This window comes from Lepisma saccharinum, chromosome 6 (assembly GCF_977018435.1).
Source record: "Lepisma saccharinum chromosome 6, izLepSacc3.1, whole genome shotgun sequence".
NCBI classification, from domain to species: domain Eukaryota; kingdom Metazoa; phylum Arthropoda; class Insecta; order Zygentoma; family Lepismatidae; genus Lepisma; species Lepisma saccharinum.
Window position 1 is genome coordinate 75095137 of NC_139234.1, and position 23664 is coordinate 75118800.

The 23664-nt window shown below is 36.3% G+C and overlaps 1 protein-coding gene across 2 annotated transcripts in view; it reads left to right on the top strand.

The window, feature by feature from the left end:
- The first annotated feature begins 670 nt into the window (after positions 1 to 670).
- The window catches only part of LOC145989457 (uncharacterized), a 99600-nt gene continuing 76606 nt past the window's right edge, over positions 671 to 23664 (top strand). For both annotated transcript variants that reach the window (XM_083124802.1, XM_083124803.1), the window contains exons 1-2: positions 671 to 937; positions 2656 to 2793. The gene's annotated coding sequence lies outside the window, so the exon portion shown is untranslated. The remainder of the gene's footprint in view (positions 938 to 2655; positions 2794 to 23664) is intronic.

Sequence of the window (23664 nt, forward strand, 5' to 3'; positions counted from 1 at the left end):
AAACACAGGAAATATTTTCGCACCCTCGGAGATCAATGGGATCTCAATGAAATAGTAATGGGCAAACTGTAGTTCTCATGCTTACTGTATGCTTCAAAATCTTCCGTACATTGTGTGAATGACATGACATGTCGTCTATTCTGTGCAAAGAAGGGTGAGATAGACATTTATCAACTTGCAAGAAACATGCTTAACTTGCGATTATCAATCTTGTATAAGCAAGAGTTGTATTCTGAATGATCCACGTACACCTGGACCAAGTGGGAGAAGGTGAACATTGAAAAACAAAAACACGATGGAGCAGAGGAGCCAGCATCTTAAACTCTGTTAGATCTGCTAGCGGGCAACACCATTAGAAACTGTATTCCGGATTGCAGTATAAATGCGACGTCATATAGATCAGGAAGGTCACGATCTTGTGTTTAGATCATCTGAGGCTTCACAAAACCCCCACAGAATAATGTCCGTAGTGGTCTTCAGTGTATCAAACATGAAATCGTAATCTTCCTGATCTGCGACGTCACATCCTGAATGTGAATGCTGAATGATAATCATGGTGACGTAAAAAAAAATCTAATTATATGTTTGCATGTTTCGTGTCGCTGCCTAACCATTTTTTTCCGGCCACTGAACATGTTCCACGTAGGAGTGATTACTTGTTGAAACAACCAATTGCAAACAGCTTCCATAGCAGTTATTTGGAAAGTAAATAACATAAAATAGCATTATAGTATAACTTAACAATTGTCACAAGTTTAGATGCTTAAAGAAACTAGCTTAAATCTGTTTTCGGTTCGCATCTTTTCTGTTTTTACATCAGGAACTACTTACCACATAGCAAACAGGCGGCAGGATATGTGCACACTACAGACTATTTTTCCAGAAGGTGAGAGAACCGCCATCTTGGATGCCTTCATATTCGTTTGCTGAATGCAAGGTAAGTTGTTGCTGTTTGTTACTGCACTGAAATACCTAGTCTTAAGATTTCCACTTGGAAATAATGTTGTTTTAAAAGATTAATTGTTACCCTTTAAAACTTTATTTTGTTTCGAACCTACTTAAAGTGAATAAAGCAATACGGAAGTAGCTCAAACATAATGATAGGTTAGTTATACTGCCAGTTGCATTTCTAGTGTTCAAACAGCTAATTAATAAGAATGTTTATTGTATACATTGTAAAATTATATATACATATTGAATTGGATGATTGATTGATTTGGTATTTTAAGTTCACTTTATGCACAATAAGGCTAATCGGGACTGGACTTACTGTTTAAAGTGAGATCCGAACCGCTATGTTCAAACGCGGGACCCCTTGACTACATACTGAATTGAATTGATGTTTTAAGTTCACTTTATGAACGAATAGGCTAATCGGGACTGGACCTACATTTTAAAGTGGGATCTGAACCACTGTGAAATGTGCCTCCGCCAGGTATCGAACCAGGGATCACTTGATTACTGGGCGACGACGTTACCACTGTGCCATCGAGGAGGCCATGTATACATATATATCGGGACACACACACACACACACACACACACACACACACACACAGCTGGTCAACACATCAAGGACACCATCACATCACGAGTTACGAGACCAAATGTCCGTAAAAACCTGCGTTCCTGCATTCGTAATGGAGGTGCCCACTTTGAGCAAGACGTGTAATGTTCTTTAATTGTATTGTTCATTGATTCCATTCACATGAAAATGAATCAAGTATTATTTCTTGTACACAAATGTGAATGTTAGCAACATTTGTACCTTGTTGGATAGCTGATGACTAAAGGAAGTAATTTAAGTAATTTGTACGCTTCGTGTCATACCATTTTTGTTATTTATACGTTGCCAAGTAAACTAAGAGTGTATTTTTTTATCATCACTTGTAAGTTTAGACCCACCCATTGAATAACATTACATATGAATGTTATTTGGGAAAAACTTTTTTTTTCAACGAACTTCTTATTTGTTAGCTATCAGAAAACGCTGAAATAGGTGCCATACATTCAGCAGTTTTTTCTCAATTCATCTTTTTATGTGGAAAATTGTCAGTTTTTAAAAAAACAATAGAAATTCGATTATCTCGAAAACTACTAGTTTTCGGACGGGATATCATATAGTCAAATTTATTGCAAATTGTCTCTACTATAACCCCTTTCAGGGAATATATAAAATTACAGGTCACCCTGTATGTATAGGTATTGTTCAGCTTTAGTTTCTGGTAATATTTTCATAGGAACAAATTTCAGATTTGACCTCTCCCCCCCGAAACTGATTGACCTAGCTACATCCCTGCTGTAATGTGGAAGTAAGAAAAAATTAAATGATTTTTAGGTGGTTGTTTGAAACAAGAAGTTAAACTGTTTTTGTCATTTACACAAGTTCCACAGGTACACCTACACCATTCATATATGGCTTAAAATGTTATATTTCTTAATTCTTATTTTCAATGTAAAAATATAGAATGGGAGCCCATCACTGTGACCCTATAAAACACACACACACACACACACACACACACACACACACACACACACCCACGCACACACACACACATTTAAAAATGGTATTGCATGTTATCTTCGTTATCTTGAAAGCAAACAAAAAAATTGTGTGGTATTATTTTTATGCTTTCATTGTTTTTTGTATAGGATGGTATAGTGAATTTCTCAATACTTGGACAACATTTTCGGCAGCTGTGACCATCCCTGAAGTTCACCAATAGTTTCTTTGAGAATTTCAACTAGTCCTCTGAGTTGGGGTAGGACTTGGTCTAATTCTACATCGTAGTAAGAAAATTTGTACAATTTTTTAAATCTTTCGATTTCTAACAAATTATATCCCTCTTTCACTAATGTAGTTATGTAAAATATGTTTAACAATTTTTCAACTTTTAAGTTTCTCTCTGCCTCTATCTTATTTTGAACAGCTAATTTTGAAGTTTAATTAATTCTTATTTCTCTTGAGGGAAAAGAGTACCCTCGCTGTGCCCTTTAAGGAAACAAAAAGAACTCCTTAGGGTATAGCGATAAGAATCCACAAAGGTAGGAGATGCTTCCTAGGGTGACGATTCTCACCCCATTTCTTTTTCCAAACGGAAAGAAAAGAACTCCCCAAGGTTGGGAGGAAGAGAAACCCTCCCTAAGGCAGGGTGAGGGTACTCACCTCTATGTGAACTAGAAATGTGAAATCTGGTGAGTTGAGACCTGTTTTAGAAATTCTGGAATTTTCACTTGATTCATTTTGTTTTCAAATAAAGATTGTTACATTTTAAAAATATATTTTGTTTCGTATTCACTTATGGTGAATAATATGATAGAGAAGTAGCTCAAAATGTGCAGATAGGTTTTCATACAGTAACTAAGTACATACATTATCAGAAAGAAACACACATTTGTTATATCTTATTCATTTATTTGTATCTTACTAGTTTTATTTATTTATCACTAATTTTGAAAAATATTGAAAAACTTGGATATTAATGCTTATTATTGCACTCAAATTTGAAAATCCCTTAATTCTACAGAGAGAAAGTGAAATTCATTTTTTTGAAATTGATGCATTTTTAGTGCATGACATCGAACAGAAGGTGATAAATGTACGTACTCTTTGATGCATTTCTACGTGTATTTTAATGCACTGAAAATGGATTACTAGCAGTTTACATACTTTAATCTAAGAGAGAGAAAACCAAGGCATATTTGTGTTAATTGACACGTTATAAGATATGCTTGTAAATATTCAATAATGTTTCTTATGATTTAAGTCTGGGGACGATTGCACACAATTTTTGACAAGTTTTCTTGATGGTCCAGCGCGTTAAGTAGTCGACCTTCAATCGGGTTCCAGGTTCGATTCCAGCCTGAGGACAATTGTTTATCCCTTCATCAGATTCATCTAATCATCGCTCATCCTCATCTTTACAATTAGCCAAAAGTGACAGAGAAAGGACGTAAAAAAATACATCGATAAATTTTACTTAGGTATATATTTTTGAAAGTGTTATTCTCAGTGTAACAAGTTAGCTATGCTTAATTTGTAGACACATATTTCTATTATATTTTACGTTCTCATATAGAAATGTTTTGCTGTGTTATGGAAGATAAAATATATATATATATAAAATGATTTTAGGTGACGGTATAAAGCAAGAAGTTAAATTATTTTCATTTACACGAATTCCAAGCTACAACAATTCTATTTGCTTTTAAAATTTTATATTAACATCTTAATTCTTATTTTTAATATGAAAATATAGAAAGAGAATCACACCAGACATATAGAAAATTAGATCCATTAGATGAAGAAAAGAAAGTACTTAGGGACAGGGGTACTCACAGGTGGGTTTGTGGACGCCCGTTGCGTCCACCCAATTTAGGAGGGTAATATAGAAATTTGACGTGAACAATATAGCATTGGACACAAGTTACCATTGCTGCTATATAAATAGCAATTTGTGGACTTCCAAGGTTTTGATATATTGTTTTAAGTCCACTTTTATGCACAGTAAGGCTAATCGGGACTGGGCCTATCCGAACCACTTGTGTCTCCACCGGGTATCGAACCCGGGACCCCTTGATTACAAGGCGACGACGCTAACTTCCAAGGGAATTAATTGTAAAGGGTAATATGTATTATCGGGAGGGGGTGGAGGGAAATATCCTACTCTTACATAATGACACGTGGATTCTGGGGGATTGAGAATTAAACGTTGGGGAGGGAGACAATATCCAACTCTTGAATATCATTGTTAAGTTTTAGATGATAGAGGGTATTTTAGTTAGGGGGGGGATTAAGCTTTAAATTGAGGGGTATTCAATTCTTTTATATTACTATTGTCTAGACTGTTGCGAAAATTCTGGTGAATGAGAATTATTTGTTTTGGAGGAAGCAATATTCACTCTTCAACATAAACAATAAATGAAAATTTTGGTGGGAGGATTGAATATTAAATTTAAGGGTGGAGACATGAAGCTCTTGATAAAGTGTTAAATCTTAGATGTCAATGGATTTCTGGAGTGGGGGAGAGTTCGAATATTATATTTAGCGATATGGTAACCACACGTTTTGAAGTGGCCGCGGTGGCTCAGTCGGACCCTGTGGCCGAGTGGTTAACTCATCGCGCTGCAACGCTTGGGGTCCAGGGTTCGAATCCCGCTTGGGCTTGGATGTGTGTGTTCGTCCGAATAATGAGAAATAATGTGAATAAAGTGGAAATTGACATGTGTGAAAGTGTACGAATGTGTGAATGACGGGGATTACTGCCAAATAGGGATATAGCACCACGCCATGAAGGCGTATAGGGGGTGTGGGGGTAACGCCCCATACTTTCTTGATCCGGTCGTGAGTGGGGGTGATGTGATCAGCATCACGCCCCTCACCGCCTTTACCCCCCAGGGTTTCCCCTAGGTACCCATGTTATTCCACGTTGGGTGGGCGCCGGGGAAGCTTCCAACGTTAGAAATGTTCCCGGATTTGGACCGGCCGGGGTTCGAACTCGGGACCTTTAGCATGGTAGTCAGACGCGTTACTCATTCGGCAAGTAAACATTACAGTAAGAAAATTAGCATACAATCTATTTCTTTTACAGTGAGGTATCCTGTGATATTCTTGATGGAGATAATTTACAAATTGTATATTAAAATCTGGTTGCGGATATGTCGATAGGAAATAGGCATAGTGTCCTAAGAGCCATTGTACACTTTAAGTTTTGTTTTTGGGTAATAGGCAAAAGCTGGATATAAAAGAATATCTACAGAGATGTCATACACTGATGTTCGACAAATAGTACTCACAAGTTTCCTTATATAGAGCCATGTTGTTTGTATTATTTGGCATTCACTCAGTCTATGTACTAAAGTATCACATACATTACATCTAGCACACATTGGCATATTTACTAATTTAAGATCATAGAGTCTCTCTCCCGTGATTAATTTTTGGTGGACAATTATATACCATGCTGATCGGATTCGTGATGTAAGATGGTGAGCCTGAATTATTCCATATTTCTCTCCAATTCATTCTGGGATTTTGCTCAATAATTTTACACGTTGATTGTTCTAATTTACATAGTCTGCGATATATTTCCGATGTAACTGGTATTGTTATAATATCGGAGATTGTAATAGGGCACAACTAATATCCACTATTGTTGCCTTAAAATACCATAAAGTGTCTACCAGTCTAGTAATATCAATATGGGCCTCTAGTGAAATATAGTCCAAAGCGCTTCTCAAAACTTTACTTGTGAGGCTGAGTGGATGCTGAATCAATGTCTGCGTGTCAGCTTGAATACGTAAGGCCTGGCATTTGAGTTCTATATTCACAAGATTCATTCCTCCCTCGGCAAAAGGCAAACAAAGTAACACATGTTTTACTCTCAATATCTGACCGTTCCAAATAAACCAATTTACTGCACTCTTAAGTTTATTTATACCTAACTTCCGTAGTGGGAGGATTTTTGCCATGTACCATACCTTTGAGAGTGCATACACCTGTAAAGGTCACCCTTGACTGTAAACTAAGGCTGCGAAATTTATTTGTTTGTAATATCGCTTTAACCCCAGTTAATACTCTATCATAATTTAATTGGATCATACTTTGAATAGAGTGCGTATATATTATACCTAGTATATGTATCGTTTGTACAACCTTAAAATTACCTCGCTGCGAGTGAGAATGAACCAAATTTAAATTCAAAAGTGACGCTTTTTCTTGGTTTATTTTTAATCCCGACCATATTCCAAATTTCTGTAATAACTGACACGTTGCATCAATATCAGACTGTTCATTTATTAATACAGTAATATCGTCAGCATACACCAACACCTTAATGGTAGTAGAGTGTATGTTAATTCCTTGAACTTTTCGGCCTAATTCAGAAAGAATGGGTCTCAGTGCAATACAAAACGGTAACATCGACAAAGGATCTAATTGTCTTACACCTTTATAAATATAGAGTTCTTTTCTAGTTTTTTTGGACTTTTAAACACTGTTATTTAAAAGAGATTTACCAACGTTTCGGAGGCTGCATCTGCCTCCGTCTTCAGGGTAGCGTGTCTAAATGGTTGCCTTGTGACCGACGGACGCGGTGGAGCCTAGGCCACCTAGAATAATCCTCCAAGGCAACCATTTAGACACGCTACCCTGAAGACGGAGGCAGATGGAGCCTCCGAAACGTTGGTAAATCTCTTTTAAATAACAGTGGTTAAAAGTCCAAAAAAACTAGAATGAATAAATCACCACTGATTAGCTACAAAATAGAGTTCTTTTGTCAGAAATCCATTTATTTAAATTTTTGCTGTTGCATGACTATAAAGACTTTTAAATACTGAAAGAAAATGTCCACGAATACCGTAGCCCTGCAAAACGTTAAATAGATATTCATGATTTATCGAGTCAAAAGCACGTTGAAAGTGTAATGCTAATATAGCATTTTCAGAATTATTGTTCTGTAGTCTATTTCATGTAATTACTTCGCGCATCGTTTGTAAAACATTTGTGATTTTCTTATTTAAACCAAAAACATATTGATCATCTCCTACTAATTTGTCGACATAAGGCATAAGTCTGCCAAGCATACATCGCGCCAATATTTTGTAATCCGTACATAGGAGGGTGATGGGTGTATAATTACCAGCTTCGCTTGGTTTTAGACATTTTGGGATTAGAATTATAATATGCGTATTGGAAGATTTACCCATTTGATACTTGCTAAACACTGCATTTATCCAGTCCGTTATTGTTTGACCCATCAATTTCCAAAAGGTTTGATAAAACTTATTGGGTATCACATCCCAACCAGGAGCTGAAAATGATTGGCCTGCCTTAACCGCTCAAAACACTTCCTCACTTGTATATTCCTTGTTCAAGTTTTCACTTTCTTCATCTGTAAAAACCTCTGATTCGGATACCAGTGCATCCATGAAAGCTCCATTATGTGACGCTGGTTGGGAATATTGTTGCTCAAAATAATTATAAATGCAATTACGTATTTCAGGGGCTGAATTGATCTTTGTTCCCCCATTATCAAATATTTCACTAATACATTGTCTTTTAGCATTTAGCGACCTCATCGTTGTCAAAATGAGGAAGTCTACTATGAATTTTAACCCCTTGATGCCTTTCTGCAGTCATTTTTAACAGTACAGCTTGTATACGTTTGACTTCAGTTTGCACTTTTTTCCCGTCTGTTGCTTACTGAATTTGTTCACACAACACCCTGTAGTAAAAAATATATTTATTTGTCCAATCTCTCGACCGTTCCTTACAGTAACTGATACAAAATCTTTTTATACCCAGTTTGGGAATCTCCTCCCACCAGCGGATTATATCTATCCTCCTCAGACGGTGTTGTATCCATCTCGACGATTGGTCATTAAATGCTTGTTGGAAATTTTTCTCATTAAGAATTGAAGCATTTAATTTCCAACAACCGTACCCTCTAGGGATTATTGGAATGTCCACATTTATCATTATAATGACAGCACTGTCATCTGAATAACATGTAGGTGTTATACTGATGGACTTTACATGCTGATGTAATGTGGGTGTTACATAAAATCTATCCAATCGGGAGCACAATTGTCACGTATATACATGAAACCTCTCTGCCCAAAATATTTGTCACTCCAGACATCTGTGAAGTTAAACCCAGTTACTATTTTGTGCAATGAATTCGACGTGTTAAATCCAGGTCTTTGATCCTGCGGATACAATACACAATTGAAATCTCCCCCACATATTATGTGTTCTCTCCTACCCTGCATTTCAACCGCAACTTCCTGCGCAAAAAAAACGCATCCCTTTGTTTCCTACACTGTGACCCGGATGGGGCATATATATTATATATCCATACATTTGCAACTTTTGCTGATATGATTCTATTTTTAGGATGACATACCACATTTGTGAGGGGAACTGTATTACGTGTTAACAAAGCTGTTCCTGTCGATTGAAAATTCGCATTATTATGAACTCTTATCGTTGGGGAAAAATTGAAATTCATTTGTCCACATTCTTGGAGAAATAAAATATCTAATGATGCTTGTAAAATAAAGTCCTCTAACGCCGCCTGTTTTGTAAGGGATTTCATTTTTTTTATATTTATCGTCGCAAAACGAAGGGACGTCATTATAAATAGTACGATCAAAATTTTTGGAATTGGGTATTCCCAATACTTATACTCCCACCTTTGCACCATCTAAGAGTAATATTTCTTACGCAATGGATTGGTTGTCTCCCCAGCGATATCCAGTTGATTTTATTCTCACGCAAATAATTCCTTCTATATAGTAGGTTACAAACACCAGATATTGTCACACCTTCTCTCCAAACATCAATACCACTTTCTTGCAGAAAGGTCTCCCTAAACTTCAAGCAAGCCAGTCGAAGGATCTCAACATCATTTATACAATAATCAACAAGTTCAGATTCAGCATTGAAAACATAATTCTTGTCTTTCTGTTCACGGTACCATTTTAGAAATTTTTCTGTTTCTTCCGGTTTCATCTGGTCTGGTTGGTAGTATTCTACATCAGGTAATTGTCCACTGTAGCATTTGTTTTCGGAATTGTTGAAAAGATGAGGGTAGTATCCTAGTAGTGTAATTGGTACTATAGCTGGCGCGATAAATGATGAGGTGTTTTGACTGAATAGAAATACTTAGAACTAAGGCAAAATGTTTAAAAAAATTTATTGTTACTGTGTAAAACCTACGATTTTTGTAAAAAAAAGCTTCCGAGAAAAGATGACCCCTCTCAAATTGATGTGGCTAAACTTAAATTTGCTAAAATTGCTGTTTATAAATTTGTTAAAAATATGGCTTTTCTCAATATTGTTTTAACTACACTTAAAACTAATCCAAGATGCTCTTAAGAGTGTTTTGATTATACAGTAGTACACTGTAATATAATTTTAAATACTTATTCAAAATATTTTTGTACTATTATGTTAATATGTTAACCTGGAATATTTTAATTCAAGACCAGGTACAACTTGTTTATCTAATACTAAGACAATGTAATATGCAGAGGTCTTCTAGAATTGCTCTGTGACTCTTTCATTTCTTACATCATAAACATATGATTTTTCACCTATAAGAATAACACTACATATGGTGTCGGCAGGAAGTGTATCATGGAATTCACAGATAATTTTAATGTTTGTCCTGTCATTAACCACAACTTGTTTTCTTTTTGAGGTGTTGATGACAAACATGGGTCTCTGTGCTTTGAATTCATCTGGTGAGTAATACATGTCAGTATTCCAAATTGTGACCCTTTTGTAAGCTGTAAATGCCTCATATAATTTGAGGAAATCATCCTTGGACATGTTTAAATTATAACTTTCTCTAGGGAACACCTCATTTCTGCCATTTTTAAGATATATGTTCTTGATGTTGCAGTTATCAAACTTACTTGAATTTTTTTCTTGATTATTGTGTCTTCCAGTCTGAAACAGTACCACCACAAAATCTGGCATGTCATATTGTATACTGGAGAATGAGTTTGTAGCATCAAATTCATAATAGCTACCAGTGGCAGGCTTCTGCACACATTGATATGTATAAAATTGTAAAGGCACCTGTGGATTTTTTATTATATCTGCTTTGAATTTAAGACCATAACTAGCTTCATATTCAACTACTGGAATTCTTAGCTCCATAGTCTGAATAAGGCATTTGCCTTCATCAGATAGGGTATTAGGCAGAGCTGCACCAGTAGAGTTTAATGAACTATACCTCATCAAAGCATTATTATCATTGGCAGCTCTTCTAAATGTAATTCTTAAACCACCCTTCCACATAATATCTTTATAATCTGAGAAGAATCCTGGCAATAGGCGCATAGGAAACAATACTGTGTGACTCTTAGATATTATCTTATCACCAGCTTCAAATCCACCTATTTTGTAGTATGAGGCCTCGGTTTTGGATAATTTTAGTGTGGCTAAAGCTGTAGAGGTAATACCAGGGTAGTCTACTCTGTTTATAACAACACCATGTTTTCTAATCTCAATTTCAGAGAACAGATGTGGCACAACATTATCTACCAATCTTATATTTGTGTTAGCCGGATAATCTGTACCATCGAGCTTGACAACATCAAATTTAATATATAGGTCTGCTCTGTGAGGGTGTATAAATCCATCTCCTACATCAAGGTCAACCTCAATCTCTGTGTTGGGTTGATTTAAATTTGCAAATGTCCTCCTGTTTGGAGGGAATGATTGTAGCTCATAACTCTCAATATTTTCCATTTTATTTATTTATTTATTTATTTTTGTATGTAGTTTTATTTAAATATTAATTTCTATGATAGCAGTTGTTGTGGCTCCAGCAAAATCAACTAATTCTTCTTTTTCATTAGTGACCATCAACTCAATATAATCTATTCTATTATGGCACACAGGAAAATATAATGTTGGTGATGGAGTGTAGATGATCTGTTCCATAAATTCAGAGTTAGGTTTAAATGTTGCAATAATACCAGTTTGTTTGTGAGTGCCTATGCCATTTGATTTGGTGATCATACCCTCGGCTACATTACAGTGAATATTTAGAGTTTCTATGGCTAAGAATTTAGGTATATTAATAGCAGTGTGTTTAATGGCTGGTTCAAGTTTTGTGTTGTTCTCGAATCCTAATAGCTCTCCTATAGTACCCAGATCTACTGTTTCTGTAGCAGACACAATTTCTACTCTGTGAGTAACAGAATTTTGAGCTAATAATATACCTCTAGGTAACTGAGCATTTAAAGTAGACAAATTATACTGGCCTGGAGTGATGACAATTTTTTGGTCACCAACTGTGATTGTGTTGTTGTGGTGTGTAATATTAGGGATCAAATACATGCCATAGAATGCTCTAAGAGCTATTGTTTTGGGATATACTATATCATCATGTAGTTTAAGTTTCAATATTGAATTTTGGCTGGTAAGATGGAATACTCCCATGATGTTTTAGATACCACAAAGCTTTTTGAAAATTTTCAATTGATGGTTTATTTATTTGAGACAGATATCTAAGAATAGATAAACATAGATGTCCACAATTAATATCTTTGAAATTTTGAATACGGGGATTATTATAATAAAGATTAGTTGATTTTAGATATTTTACTAAATTCTCAGGTGGAACACCTCCAAATGAATCAAACACAAATGCCTCATTGTTTAAATATTTAAGATAGCAAATCCAGTGAGTGCCCTGATTCTTGTACTTATCCAAATTGACAATGCCACACTCTTTTTTGAGTGGTTGTTCTGGTAAAAAATCAGACATGTACACACCTCTAAAATGTTTGATGCCCAGTGGTTTGATTAAAGCTTCAATATCTTGGTTTGTAAGTTGCTCTTGTTTTTTTTTAACTTATTCATAACTCTTTTAAGACCTTTGCCTTGTTTTTCCATAGCCAGATTATGGCGCTTTTGTTCATCTAATTCTGCCTTATTCTTCTTGGCATCTATTACTGTTTTTGCTATGGCAGCCGAACCCACAGCCAAGCTGCCAACTGCGCCGAGAGCTGCTAAAATAGCTGGGATACTAAATATGAATCCACCTATATGTGATTTTTTTCTAGATTGCTGTATTTTTTTTAATTCTGGGGTACTAAGTAAAAATTTCATACCATGTCCCTTGGCAAGACAAGAGCTTTTTTTCTTGCGCTGCTTTTTTGGTTAGAAGAGTATCAATAGTTTTAAGAGATTTAAGACCTGCATAAGGTATCTGATACATAACACCCTTGGTCTTCATTTTTGGTTTATTATATACATATTCTGGGATTAACTATCACAATTAAATTGTAGCTAATTTAGTTAATTTATTACAACCCCCACCCGAATTTTTGTTTGGTGTTCATAGCTATGGTAGTCCCCAATGCTGCTATTCTCTCACCCAAAGAAGCATCTTTGCTTACAAATCTACCAAAAGCAGCTTCTTCTAATTTTTTGTCTGCCACATGTCGCTTGTCAAGATCGGTATGTGTGTTGTATGCTATGTCATGGTCTCTGCAAGCAGCATCTAGGGGATTAACACCAGGGTCACCTCTGTTTAATCTATGGTCTAGTTTGGTACCTGGACCACAAAACTGATAGCCTGGTATGTGTAGTTCAAATGGCAACTTGTTTATAATGTCATTAACTAGCCCCCGACCCTCAGAGATATTCCAAAATTTAGGTGGTAGAGTATTAATAATTTTTATAAGATATCCAATGCCCTTAGTGTCATTCACTATAAAATTAGACAATTTGGTGCTTATCATGTCCATAATTCCAACTTTTTCATTGTAAAAATTGTGGTTACCAGCATTTTCTTCCCCAGCTATCACCAGCAACCTATCTACAAGTTTCCTGACATCGTCCACCCAAACAAATTCTTTAGGCAAGGTATTGTACTGTTTGATCCCACTACCTGTCTTGATCTGTGACCATATTGGCTTGATTAAGTTGTTGTATTTTGCTCCACTGCTAGACTTGACTCTTTTTTGTGTGGGATCATTGTTCTGGTATAGAGCATCTGATTTTATTAATATTTCTTTGTAGTGCTCATAGTCTTGATCTGTATAGCTACCAGGTCTCTTCCTAGTCATCAGTTCCCATAATCCAGGTGTTTCAGGATACTTAACAAAACCACCTATTTCTCCAAGATGAGATTCTGAATATAGTATCAAATCATCTCCCATAAATGTTACCCTAAAATTGCCAATTCTATGTATGATGCTACCATCAACCTCTGTGTCGGCATATAAACCAAAAACCTCATCTTTGTTGTCTTTAGGTGTACTTAAATATTTCTGAGCAAGAAGACCCAATTCAATAGGATCCTGACTAGCCTCAATTCTTCGAGGAGCAACAGGACTAGGTGTATGAATACTAGAAAGTGGGGTGATTGGATAATCTAATATGTTCCTAGCAGCTACAGGTACAAGCTCTGTGATCAAATTTTTGATTTTGCTCTGTAACAGTTTTGATATTTTTACCTAGTTCACTAATAGCATCAATAATCGGCTGTTCTGTGCGCTTGTGTTGTTCATAAAAACCTCGGTTCTCTACTTTCCATCCCTTAAATCTTTTTACAAGATAGTCTATTAATTTAAGATCATCAATAACACTGGTCTACGTCCATTTTGCTGACTGGAGGCTGATGGTTGTTCTTTAGTAATTGGAGGGTGGTAAATCCAAAACCGAAATCCGTTTTTTTCTATCACGTCAGGTTTCGGAGGAAAATAGAAAATTATCTAATATTAGGGATGTATATTTAGAGCAATGAAACAACGTATTCCGTAAAGAGGTCACAAGATGGCAGCACATGGAATATTATAATGATTATTATTTAAATCAGTTATCCGAACATTGTCAACCCCAAAACAAAGGACAAATATTACTGGCTTTGTAAGAAAAGCATATAGTGCATATTTCGCAATTAAATTGGATGACCAAGATAAATCCTGGGCACCTCATAAAGTATGCAGGACCTGTGTAGACTAAAGGAAAGAAATATGTTAGCGTCTGGAACAACCTTCATGTATCGGGACAAAGAGAGGCATCTATTAAGATATTTTCAAAGGGACGAAGAACTTGTCTATTGTACAGATGTGAAGTGACTATTTGAAGCTATGAGATGTACGTATAATGCAGAAGAATGGAGGATTTTTATTGATAGCTCGAAGATGAGTTTGAAGTGTGTGTTGCTGCATAATGGCAATAAGTTAGCATCCATTTCTGTTGGCCACTCCGTACATTTGAAGGAAAGCTACGAAACAATGAAAGAACTGCTTCAATAGAAAAAGTTTTCAAATGACAGTTGGCTTGTGTGCGGAGATTTCAAGGTCATTTCAATGTTACTTGGACAGGAAGCAGGTTTCACGAAATATCCATGCTTTTTGTATTTATGGGACAGTCGAGCAAGGAACGAACATTGGGTACGATGACTGTGGCCTGCCAGGAAAAGCTTTGAAGTCGGGGCGAAAAACATTCGGAACAAGCCGCTTGTTGATCCTAAGGAAGTGTTACTTCCTCCACTGCACATTAAGTTGGGATGAATGAAGCAGTATGTAAAAGCTCTGGATAAGAATGGGGCTTGCTTTAAATACATTTGTTCAAAATTTCCTGCATTGATGCAAGAGAAAGTAAAAGCAGGTATTTTTGATGGTCCTCAGGTAAGGATGCTAATGAATGATGAAGAATTCTTACAAACAATTAACCGCACATAGAAAGATGCATGGTGTGCCTTTTCTGATGTCATTACAAACTTTCTTGGAAACTTCAGGGCGCACAACTACGAGGTTCTAGTTGAAAATTTGTTGGTGACGTTTCAAAAGTTAGGAGTAAATATGAGTGTCAAGCTTCACTTCCTGCACAGCCACTTAGATGTATTTCCGTCCAATCTTGGTGCTGTAAGTGAAGAACAGGGCGAACGCTTCCACCAAGACATAAAAACCATGGAGCACCGATATCAGGGGAGATGGAATGAAAACATGATGGCCAACTATTGCTGGTGCTTGCAGCGTGACGTTCCTGAGGCCACCTACTCCAGAAAATCAAAGAAACGAAAATTTTTGCCTAAGTAGGTATGCATGTTGTGCTATTCTGTGGTGTATGTTAAGTTTAGCATAAGTACAGGCATCAGGTGTTGACTGTATGAGCTCGTGAAACAAATTGATCAATTTGCCTGAGTAGTGTAATTGGCCCTACAACCAGCTCCACTTATAAGTGTAGAAAAGAAGAGGTCATATAATTAAACAGCCCGATTTGCCCACACTTAAAATTATGCCAAGATGCCCTTATTCCCCAATTCTTCAAGTGTGATATGCTCTTAATTCTCAAGAATTTTGAATCCTAGTGTAGAAAAGAAGAGTTCATATGCCCCGATTTGCCCACACTTAAAATTATGCCAAGATCCTCTTATTCCCCAATTCTTCAAGTGTGATATGATCTTAATTCTCAAGAATTTTGAATCCTAGTGTAGAAAAGAAGAGTTCATATGCCCCGATTTGCCCACACTTAAAACATTGTCAAGGGGGGGGGCATATAGCCCAATCGGCCATGTGTGTACATATTTAAATCTAAAGAATTTTGAATTCTAGTGTAGAACTCCCCTCAGACAGATTTGCCTATGTGTGTAAAAGCTACATCTCTCAGTTTGTTGTCCATAAACTTGTCAAAAATAAGCCCCTCTTGATATTGTTTTGGCTACACTTAAAACTAATGCAAAATGTCACTCTCACCCACCCACACCCATTTATATTTACTTCCGGTCCGGTAATAAGCAGAGCTCTTCTAGAATTGTTCTGTGACTCTCTCATTTCTTACATAATAAACATATGATTTTTCCCCTATGAGAATAACACTACATATGGTGTCATCAGGTAATGCCTCATGGAATTCACAGATAATTTTAATGTTTGTCCTGTCATTAACCACAACTTGTTTTCTTTTTGAAGTGTTGATTACAAACATGGGTCTCTGTGCTTTGAATTCATCTGGTGTGTAATACATGTCAGTATTGCCAGTAGTGACCCTTTTGTATGCTGTAACTGCTTCATATAATTTAAGGAAATCATCCTTGGAAATGTCTAAATTATAATTTTCTCTAGGAAATACCTCATTTCTGCCATTTTTAAGATATATGTTCTTGATGTTGCAGTTATCAAATCTACTTGAATTTTTTTCCTGATTATTGTGTCTTCCAGTCTGAAACAATACCACCACAAAATCCGGCATGTCATATTGTATACTGGAGAATGAATTTGTAGCATCAAACTCATAATAAGTACCAGTTGCAGGCTTCTGTACACATTGATATGTATAAAATTGTAAAGGAATCTGTGGATTTTTTATTATATCTGCTTTGTATTTAAGAGCATAACTGGCTTCATATTCAACAACTGGGATTCTTAGCTCCATAGTCTGAATAATGCATTTGCCCTCATCAGGAAGGGTATTAGACAGAGCTTCCCCTGTAGAGTTTAATGTGCTGTACCTCATCAAAGCATTATTATCATTGGCAGCTCTTCTAAATGTGATTCTTAAACCACCCTTCCACATAATATCTTTGTAATCTGAGAAGAATCCTGGCAACAGGCGCATAGGAAACAGCACTGTGTGGCTCTTGGTTAATATTTCTTCACCAGCCTCAAATCCACCTATTTTGTAGTAAGAAGCCTCGGTTTTGGATAATTTTAGTGTGGCCAAAGCTGTGGAGGTAATGCCGGGATAATCCACTCTGTTTATAACAACACCATGCTTTCTGATCTCAATTTCAGAGAACAGATGCGGCACAAAATTGTCTACCAATCTTATATTTGAATTTGCCGGATAATCTGTTCCATCGAGCTTTACAACATCAAATTTGATGTATAGATCTGCTCTGTTGGGGTGTATAAAGCCATCCCCTACATCAAGATCAACCTCAATCTCTGCGTTGGGTTGATTTAAATTTGCAAAGGTCCTCCTGTTTGGGGGGAATGATTGTAGCTCATAACTCTCAATATTTTCCATTTTTTTTGTATGTATTTTTATTTAAATATTAATCTCTATGATTGCAGTTGTTGTGGCTCCAGCAAAATCAACTAATTCTTCTTTTTCATTAGTGACCATCAATTCAATATAATCTATTCTGTTATGGCACACAGGAAAATATAATGTTGGGGATGGAGTGTAGATGATTGGCTCCATAAATTCAGAATTAGGTTTGAATGTTGCAATGATGCCAGTTTGTTTGTGAGTGCCTATGCCATTTGATTTGGTGATCATACCCTCAGCCACATTACAGTGAATATTTAGAGTCTCTATGGCTAAGAATTTAGGTATATTAATAGCAGTGTGTTTGATGGCCGGTTCAAGTTTTGTGTTGTTCTCAAAGCCTAACAGCTCTCCTATAGTACCCAGATCCACTGTTTCTGTAGCAGATACAATCTCTACTCTGTGAGTGACAGAATTTTGAGTTAAGACTATACCTCTGGGTAATTGAGCATTTAGAGTGGACAGATTATATTGCCCTGGAGTGATGACAATTTTTTGATCCCCTACTGCAATTTTGTTGTTGTGGTGTGTAATATTAGGGATCAAGTACATGCCATAAAATGCTCTGAGAGCTATTGTTTTGGGATACAATATGTCATCATGTAATTTGAGTTTCAATATTGAATTTTGGCTGGTGAGATGGAATACCCCCATGATGTTTTAAATACCACAGGGCCTTTTGAAAATTTTCAATTGATGGTTTATTTATTTGAGACATATATCTAAGAACAGATAAACACAAATGTCCGCAATTAACATCTTTGAAATTTTGAACACGGGCATTATTGTAATAAAGATTAGCTGAATTTAGATATTTTATTAAATTTTCAGGTGGAACACCTCCAAATGAATCAAACACAATTGCCTCATTTTTTAAATATTTAAGATAACAGATCCAGTGAGTGCCCTGATTTTTGTACTTATCCAAATTAACAATGCCACACTCTTTGTTGAGTGGTTGTTCTGGTAAAGAATCAGACATGTACACACCTCTAAAATTTTTGATGCCCAGTGGCTTGATTAAAGCTTCAATATCTTGGTTTGTAAGCGGCTCTTGTTTTTTTTAAACTTATTCATGGCTCTCTTAACACCTTTGCCTTGTTTCTCCATGGCCAGGTTATGGCGCTTCAATTCATCTAATTCTGCCCTATTTTTCTTGGCATCTATTACTGTTTTTGCTATGACAGCTGATCCCCCAGCCAAGCTCCCAACAGCCCCGAGAGCAGCTAAGATGGCAGGGATAATAAATATGAAACCCCCCACATGTGATTTTTTTCTTGATTGCTGTAATTTTTTTAATTGGGGGGTACGAAGCAACAATTTCATACCATGTCCCTTGGCAATACAAGAATTTTTTTTCTTGCGCTGCTTTTTGGTCAAAAGGCTATCAATAGGCCCAAGAGATTTGAGACCTGCATAAGGTATTTGATACATAACACCCTTGGCCTTCATTGTAGGTTTATTATATACATATTCACAACCCCCACCCCAGTTTTTGTTTGGTGCTCATAGCTATGGTGGTTCCCAATGCTGCTATTTTTTCACTTAAAGAAGCATCTTTGCTTACAAATCTACCAAATGCAGCCTCTTCTAATTTCTTGTCTGCAACATGTCTCTTGTCAAGATCAGAATGTGTGTTGTATGATATGTCATGGTCTCTACAAGCAGCATCTAGGGGATTTACACCAGGATCACCTCTGTTTAATCTATGATCCAATTTTGTGCCTGGACCACAATACTGATAGCCTGGAATGTGTAGTTCAAATGGCAACTTGTTTATAATGTCATTAACAAGCCCCCGACCCTCAGAAATATTCCAAAATTTAGGTGGTAGAGTATTAATAATTTTTATAAGATATCCAATCCCCTTAGTGTCATTCACTATAAAATTAGACAATTTGGTGCTTATCATGTCCATAATTCCAACCTTTTCATTGTAAAAATTGTTGTTGCCAGCATTTTCCTCCCCAGCTATCACCAATAACCTATCCACAAGTTTCCTGACATCATCAACCCACACAAATTCTTTAGGCAGGGTGTTGTATTGTTTGATTCCACTGCCAGTCTTGATCTGTGACCATATGGGCTTGATTAAATTATTGTATTTTGCCCCACTGCTAGACTTGTGTGGGATCATTGTTCTGGTATAGAGCATCTGATTTTATTAATATTTCTTTGTAATATTCATAATCTTGATCTGTATAGCTGCCAGGCCTTTTCCTAGTCATCAGTTCCCACAACCCAGGTGTGCCGGGATATTTAACAAAACCACCTCTTTGTCCAAGATGAGATTCTGAATAAACAATTATATCATCTCCCATAAATGCTACTCTGAAATTGCCAATTCTATGTATGATGCTACCATCACGCTCTGTGTCAGCATATAAGCCAAAGACCTCATCTTTGTTGTCATAAGTTTTCCTAAATATTTTTGAGCAAGAAGACCCAATTCAATAGGATCCTGTGTAGCTTCAATTCTTCGAGGAGCAACAGGACTAGCTGTATGAATACTGGAAAGTGGGGTGATTGGATAATCTAATATGTTCATTGCAGCTACAGGTACAAGCTCTGTGATCAAATTTTGATTTTGCTCTGTAACAGTTTTGATATTTTTACCTAATTCACTAATAGCATCAATGATAGGCTGTTCTGTTTGTTTGTGTTGTTCATAAATTCCTGGGTTCTGTGATTTCCATCCTTTAAATCTTTTTACAAGATAATCTTTTAATTTAAGATCATCAATGATTGGCCTTTTCATGGTTATTTATATATGTTTCAATGTCTAGAAAACTGTTGATTTTATTTCTGTATTTGCCACTACTGGGTTTTCTTGTCATATCAATTGTGACAAACCCATAACTGTCCTGGTTCCAGCACCTACTGCAAAACTTGAAAAAATCATTGTAGCTCAAGTCCCCACCTACATATTCATCATGTATGTGTTTGAGGTTGGTATGATCTTGATGAAACACACATATAAAATTGCTGTTGTCTCGGATCAGCTGCTTCGGTATTTTTGAAAAAGTCTGTGCCAGGTAGAAGCAATCAATGTTTTTGTGTCGGCCCTGTGTAAAGAAATTTCTAACCTTGTTTTGATTATCCAGTATAATGTCATCAAACACAACAACAGAATTATCGAGACATTCATGAAGTGGCTTAACATCTGATTCAAAAGTGGCAATATCCAATCCATCATATAGCTTCATCAGCTGCTGATATTTTAATTGTTCCAAGCTCTTAGAAAAAACATACAAGTGCCTGTTTTTCCAGTCTAACCAGTTGGGTGCCAATAAAAAATTATCAACCATTAGTGTAGTTTTACCACAAGCAGATGTCCCAACAATAAGACACCTAATATTATCAGGCAGCAAGTTGCCATTTTTCTTATTCTCTTGTTCAGGTTCTGGCAGCCTTTTTATAACATCCCAGGTGCTCATATTATCACTTTGTCTGCATCGATCCAGCTGTGTTCTGGAAGTCCTAGCCATTTGACAAATAACTTGTTGCCTTTTCTGCGGATGATTTTTTCTATGAGATATGTGTCAGGCTGTTTAGTTTTGCTGAGTTCTTCTTCATAGAATCTGCCTTTGAGAAATTCTCCTCGGTGATCTTTTATTATATATGTGTTAAGGGTCCCAGGTTTAATTTGAACCACTGTAAATAATTCAGTGCTCCAGTTTCTTGTAAAGCCTCTTTTGAATAAGTGCTTATATTTGCTGATTCTTACTTGATCACCCACTCTGTATTTGGCCTTTCTTGTTGTTGGCTGGTATCTAGGATAATAAACAGTGCTGATCAATTTTTGCTCATCAGATGAAGTTACTTCAGAGGGTTTCATGTTGATTGTGGAATGGACCGAGTTGTTATATTTATGTAGAAGTTCTGGAAGAATATTAAGCCATTTAAAATTACCTTGAAGTGTAAATTGTTTATACATAAGATTTTTTAGGGTTTTGTTGAATCTCTCTACAATTGAGGCCTTGAGATCACTGTAACTCGAATAATGTTTTATTGACTGGCTTTTAATAAATTGTTGGAACACAGAATTATAAAATTCTTTGCCATTATCTGTTTGCAAATAGCGCGGTGATTTTCCACTCTGATTGATGATTGTCCTGAAGGCTTCTGTAACACATTTTCCAGTCTTGGATTTGAGTGGCACAGCCCAGGCAAATTTTGAAAATGTGTCTATTACAGTGAGTAGATACTTGTAGCCCTTGTTGATTTTGTCTAAGTTTTTCAACTGTCCACTTGCCATTTCAATCAAGTCGCTCTGCCATAAATCATCTATGCCTTTTGTGACTACTGGCAGTCTCTTATAATTATGTCTGGCTTGTCTGTGTAATTCATCAACAATAATTTCTCTAGACATAATATGAAAACAAGAATATTGCAACTATGGGGTGTTCAGCAGCTGATACTACAGGATTTTCTAAATATAATTTGTCCCCTATTTGTATTTTAAATTCCAGAGAGCCATCATCTTCAGCATAGGCTGTTTCTAATGTATTGGGATCTGTAAAATCCTCTAACTCTACACTGGTGATTTTTGCTTTGTTGTCAGCATTTGTTATTGATAAGGTGGGGTAGTGGTGTGCCTGTGGTTGTAGCCAATATTTGATCTTGATTGGTCTCAATGTGCCCCCAACAAAAAACTGCTAATAAAATTGTGCAGGGGACAGCATATATATTTTGCCACCTGGTGTAAATGGAGAATCATATTCTTTGTTGGGGATGCTGTACAATTCAAGAATTACTGTATGTTTTGGATTCTCGATTATGCCTGTTATTTCCTTTTCTGCTGTAAGCAATCTGCTTGTTACAGATTCAAGGTGCTCATTGATGGTCCTAACAACATCATCATGGCCTGGCTTGATTTTTATGTCCACAACAAGTTTCTTGTATTGTTTCACAATTTCTTGTAGCTGTGTGGCAAAAACAGACAGGGCATTTGCTTGATTGGATTCCATGGTCCCTAGCTGTTGCTTGATATTAGCTACAATTTGTTGCAAATTTTCAATAACTGCCAATTTTGAATTTTGAGCAGTAAGATCATGGACCTGTCTTCTGGTATCCTCAAACAGGGCATGTAGTTCATTAATATGTTGATTGGTTGGTAGAGTGGCCACTGTCTGAGTGAGTTGTTTGATCTCTGTCTGGATATTCTTGATATCTTCTGATTTCAATATGCGATTCACTGCCCTCTTAATATTTTTAAGTTCCTGTGATGTAGGCAGATTTGAAACAGTATTCTGCAAAGATTCAAGTGCCAATTTCACATTATTTAATTCAGAAGCATCAGCCACATTTTGCATAGCATTTTGGAGCAGGGCTATATCTGCCTGAGTGGGTGTTGATTGTTGTAAAATTTCAAGTTTTGTTTGGATATCATCGATCAAGTGATGAAAATGAGATAGCTCAGATTCAGTGTTGAGGTTTTCAAGCTTTGTGATCTGTTGCTGGACACTAACAAGGGTATCTACAATACCGGGCAGGCGGGATTCTAGAGATTCTTGTACATTTGTCAAATCACATTGCACTGCTGCTATTGTACCCTCAAGATGGGTTATGGTACTTTGAATTTTTCCAAAATCTTCATATGTTTCAAGTTGCAGCTTAATATTGGCAACACTCCGAGTTATTGCACTCAAAGCATCAGAAGATGGCAAGTTGTTCATAAAATTTTCAAGTGTCTCAATTTTTTCTTTAACCTCGGCTATGGCATTGTTCAAGGGGTCCAGATTAGGTATTTGGAGTGATTGAATCTGTTCTTTTAGAGTGGAAATCACTAGATCAAAATCTTCTTGTGATTTTATGCTTTTAACAATTGTTTGGAGCTGTGTCTGGACATTATTTATCTGCTCTTCCAATTGCTGTTTCAATTGCTCCGAGTTGGTGGCCTGGGTCTTAAATTTGGCTTGAAGAGCTGCTACAGCTTCTTCTAAACTTTGAAAATTATCCAATGTAGCCAAATCAGTATATTTTTGAAGCAATAATTTAAGTTCTGAGTCAATTTTAAGAAGAGGGTCCATGCATTGTGATTGTAAATTTGTAATTTCTAATTGAAGACTGGCATTGAGTGTGGTTTGTAAAGCTTGTAAATCACTTCTTAATTTCTTGACTCTGACATCAAG